Here is a 5,441-nt window from a genome sequence, read left to right as displayed (position 1 = left end):
TGTAGCATTGTAAGCATTGATAAGGTTCATACTATCCTTAAGTTGTACTCCTTGCATCCATTTTAGCATCTTCAAAAGGATAGTTTTGAACTTAATAAGATACCGATGGATAATCTTACCATGTCGTAGTACCTTATCTTCATGTCGAAGGACAGCTTCGGGTTGTAGCACCTCTTCTTGATCTTCTACTTTGGGAGGGTCTTCAATAATTGGTTCACTTGGTGGCTCTCCTTTGTAGGGCTTAAGTAGACTCACATGAAAAGCATTGTGTATGAGCCAATGGTTGGGCAATTTAAGTTGGTAAGCCATCTCGTTGATTGGCTTCAAAATTTGAAAAGGGCCATAGTATCTTTTTTCTAGTTTAGCATAATACTTTTGATGGCCCGTAGGATTTTTGCCCTTCGTTTGCCTTAATCGAGCCTTGGGGAACTTGAGTAAGACCCAATCGTTTTCTTTGAACGTTAATGCCCTTCTGTGCTTATCGGCAACAACTTTTTGCCTTTGTTGAGAGATGGATATAGCCTCCTTAATCTTTTGAAAAGATTCTTGTAGGTCACGACTATACTCATCAGCAGCGAAAGATCTTCCCATGTACCTTAAGTAGCAAGGGACTTTTAGATCTTCCCTCAATGATTTCAAAAGGTGCTTTTCCTATAGAAGTATGTACAGTATTATTGTACGCATACTTTACAAGAGGTAAATACCTTTCCCATTGTGAGCGTTGATCTACTTCTGTAACATAAGTCTTTAGTAGATCAAGTATTGTAAGATTGGCTATCTCACTTTGGCCATCCGTTTGTGGGTGATAGGCCGAAGAGAAATTCAATCTTGTACCTAAAATTTCAAAGAGACCCTTCCAGAAATTACTGGTCATTCTATGATCTCTATTTGACACGATGGATGTTGGAAATCCATGGTGTTTGAAAATCTGAGATATGAAGAGAGTAGCCATTTGGTGTGCCTTAATAGTCTTTTTGATAGGAATAAAGTGTGCTTGCTTGCTAAACCTGTCGAGTATTGTCCATATCTCCGTATTCCCATGGATAGACTTGAGTAATCCAAAGATAAAATCTATGGATATACTCTCCCATGGTGAATTAGGGATTGTCAATGGCTGGAGTAATCCAGGTTGCTTCCCTCTATCATACTTAGTCTTTTGGCATACTACACATTTGGAAACATACTCTTGTATGTCCACTTTCATGGTAGGCCAATAGAAGTATGTCTCTACTTCTCGGAGAGTAGGTTGAATACCTCTATGCCCCACATAGGGAGGAGCATGGGATTCAAACATGACTTTCTCACGAAGGGAATGGGTAATACATAGCCTATTTCCATGGAGAAAATAACCATCCTGCAAGGTGAATGGTTCCTCTTTCTTCCCCAAAGAAAGGGCTGACATTACGTCTTTAAAGTCAAGGTCAGTAGCATACTCGTCTATCATAGAAGACAGATCATTGTGAGTAGCTATTGACACTGCATTACCCTTTGGTCATCGTGAAAGTGCATCAGCCACTTGATTGTGCTTACCAGCAATGTGAGCAATATGAAAATTAAATTGCAAAAGAAAATTTGCCTACTTCATTTGTTTGTCGGAAAGCTTGGTCTGCATCATGAAGTACTTGAGACTTTTATGGTCGGTTCGTAGAATAAATGGAGTCCCCAATAGATAGTGCTTCCACGTGTCTAGGGCATGAATAACAACTAAAAGCTCTTTCTCATAGATGTGTAGGACACGTTCGTTTGTGTTGAGCCTTCGGCTCTCATATGCTATGGCGTGCCCTTCTTGAACCAAGGCTGTTCCAAGGCAATCACCACAAGAATCACATTGGACCATAAATGGTTTTGAGAGATCCGGAAGCATGAGGATTGGTTGGGAGTGTTGGGATTAAAGCCCAAGTGGCCTCTTTTGCGGATATGGCCGGCCGCCCGCCTAACTCACTTACCTCTAACTCTTTGTATATACTAACATATTCTTTGTGAATACTAAGGAATTGGGAGATAACCCTTCTAACATCTCTCTGCGTACTGTACTGTGTAAGCTCACTGTGTGTGTGTGTGAGAGAGAGAGTCGACCCACGCTCCGCTCCGCGACTTCAATTGGTATCAGAGCCTTGGTTCAGTGCGGATTTGCGCAATCGCGCGCGCGCGCACTTTTCTGGCAGATTCTGGATCCGGAGTTCGAAAATTCACACTCGGCGTTCCGGGAGCGTTTCCATCAGGCGACCTGGGGTTTTACCCCCCTTTCGAAGCCGTTTATGCCCTCAGAATTTCGTTCTGAGCACTACAGCAGAAGATAGATTTCAGCCGCAAAGAAATCCGTCTTGTGTAGATTGGCAAGCAGGAGGTGGTCGACATCAATATCGACATCGACATACATCACTTATTCGTCTTCAGAGCATCATCTATAGACCAGGTACACATATATATCATCAGATATATATATTGCAGTCTGCATTGCTACTTCTTGTGCTTGCCAGGTTCCAGGGGAGGTGTGGCCATACGACGGCTTGACACCACTGGCATGTATTGCAGATTGATGTACTGTGATTGTGGGTCTGCTAGTTGTGAGTCACGCTAGCAGACAGACCGCCGCAGCGGTCATAGGACAGTGATTGGTCTATTATAGGATGTATGCTAGTTCTGGGCAGTTTGCTGAGCCATCTGAGAGGGTCGTGTGTGAGGTTTTTTGAAGCCAAGCACTGGGGGCTGGGTTACCCAGTGTGAGGTGGATTAGGTTGCTGGAGTTCCCCTCTACACGCATCCTCTTCGGCGACTTTTATCCCTTAGGATGTATGACTTTGTGTAGACACTGGATTGCATCTTATGCGTCAGGCCGTTGAGGCATTGTTCAGAGTTCAGTCTTGAGACAGATACAGGTTCTGTCATCGCCCAGAGAGGAGACAGTGTATGCTTACAGGACAACATATTACAGGGATTTTTTAGATTTGTCATTGGTCAGCTATTTATGATTGTTTCTTGAGCTATCTTTTGGTTCCCAGAGCTCAGTTTATAGGGGAGACTCTGTCAAAAAATTTTCAAAATACTGACAGTTCCTGAGGAGAGGTGTTCAGCTTGTTGATTACAGCTTGTTTACTGTGTACAGAGGCCAGTTTACAGGGAAAACTCTGCCGGATTTTTCTCAGGAGTAAATAGTTTGGCAGATATGGCATCTTCTCACAGTGAGACTCTTTACAACATAAAGAAGCTGGATGGCACAAACTTTCCATTCTGGAAGAAGCAGATTTGGCAGGTTTTGGTGCAGAAAAAACAAGTGAAGCCACTGAAGCTCAAAGGGGAGAGACCAGAATTTATGGCTCAAGATGAGTGGGAAGAGCTTGACGAGTTAGCTTGTTCCACAATCATGCTGACACTGGCAGAAAATGTTTACTTCAACGTAGCAGAAGAGACTACAGCGTATGGCGTATGGCAAAAGCTATGTGATATGTACGAGAAACAAAGTGCTGCTTCTCAGATTTATTGGCTCAAGAAATTGGTGGATTTGAAGATGAAGGAAGGGACAGCCATGTCAAATCATCTGAATGAATTTCACTCAATTTTCAGCCAGTTAACAGCACAAGAGATAGTCTTTCCAGATTCAGTGAAGGCTATGTTTCTCTTAATCACTTTGCCAGACAGTTGGGATACTTTTCGTACAGCGTTAAGTAATTCTGTCGCGCCAGAAGGTCTTACAAGTGCCAATGTAGAAGGCAGCTTGCTCACAGAGGAAGTGAACAGGAAGAACATTGACAAAGGCAAAGGCAATAGTGCTTTGGTCGTTCGAGGGAGACAACAGTTTAAAGAGAAGAAGGGTAAGAAGGCACAAAACCGAAGTAAGTCTCGTGATTCGAAGTCAAAGGATGACATAGAATGCTACCATTGTGGCAAGAAGGGTCACATGAAGCGAGACTGTACGAAGTGGAAACAAGAAAAAGGCAAAACAAAGAGTTCTGAGCAAGATGAAAAGAAGAGTTCAGTGAAGATTGAAGAGGTGAATGTCACAGGATCTGGTTCAGACAGTGATTCTGGTATAGCAGCTGGTGACATCTTCCTTACAAGCAATCTTGATTCTGTTTTCTTGACTGCAGAGGATGGACATGCTATGAGTGATTGGATTATCGACTCAGGGGCATCTTTACATGTTTCTCCGCACAAAGAGTGGTTTACATCATATGTGGCTACTAAAGACTATGTCAGACTTGGCAATGAGCAGGTTTGTGACATACTTGGAGTGGGAGATGTGCAGTTGAAGTTTCAGAATGGCTCTTCTTTATGGCTCAAGAATGTCAGACATGTTCCAGCAATCCGAAAGAGCTTGATTAGTACAGGGAAGTTGGATGATGCGGGTTATGTGACAGTTTTTGGGAACAGCGCTTGGAAGATCTCCAAAGGTTCGATGACTGTAGCACATGGCAGCAAGTCAGGAACTCTGTACACTTTACATGTTTCAGAGGTTAAAAACCATGTAATTAATGTGATTGAGCAGCCAAGTGTGTCACTGTGGCATCGTAGGTTGGGACATATGTCAAAAAGAGGAATGGAAATACTTTCTCATTATGGTTATTTGCCTGGCTTTTCATTTCAAGATTTCGAGTTTTGTGAGCATTGTGTTTATGGTAAGCAAACACAGGAACCGCACAGATCAAAGAGGAATCGTAGGGACGAACGGTTAGCTCTTGTACACAGTGACCTATGCGGACCAATGCCTAGTTTGTCACTAGGGGGAGCAGCGTACTTTTGTACATTCATAGATGACTATTCTCGCAAAGTATGGGTTTACTTCTTGAAGCACAAGGATGAGGTGCTCAAGGTCTTTAAGACATTCTTGCAGCTGGTGGAGAATCAGAGTGGTCAGAAGCTGAAGTGCTTGAGAACTGACAATGGTGGAGAGTACGTTTCCAAAGCTTTTCAAGACTTTTGTGAAGCAAAAGGGATTAAGCGGGAACTTACTGCACCATATAATCCTTCACAGAATGGGGTTGCAGAACGTATGAATAGGACCATACAAGAGAAGGTCAGAAGCATGTTGTCAAATGCTGAGTTGCCTGATGGATTTTGGGCGGAAGCAGTGGCTACAGCAGTCCATTTGATCAACAGGTCTCCTAGTAGGGTTCTGGATAAGAGTGCAGTGGCCGAGATGCTATGGACAGGCAAGGCACCTTCGTATAAGCATCTCAGAGTCTTTGGTTGTGAAGCTTATAGCCATATTCCTAAGGAGTTCAGAAATAAGTTAGAACCAAAGAGCAAGAAGTGTATATTTCTTGGCTACGGAGAATCGGGCGAGATGGGTTACCGGCTTTGGGATCCTGAGTCCAGAAAGCTTATTCGTAGCAATGATGTGCATTTCAATGAAGCCAAGTTTCACGCTAAGCCAGAGAAGACAGAGGAGATCAGAAGAGTTGTCTTCAGGGAAGATGGACCTAGTGCTAGCACATCAAGAC

This window comes from Adiantum capillus-veneris, chromosome 1 (assembly GCF_014529385.1).
Source record: "Adiantum capillus-veneris isolate H3 chromosome 1, ASM1452938v2, whole genome shotgun sequence".
Lineage (NCBI taxonomy): Eukaryota > Viridiplantae > Streptophyta > Polypodiopsida > Polypodiales > Pteridaceae > Adiantum > Adiantum capillus-veneris.
The sequence above is the reverse complement of the archived record's forward strand: the minus strand, read 5'-3'. Positions refer to the sequence as shown.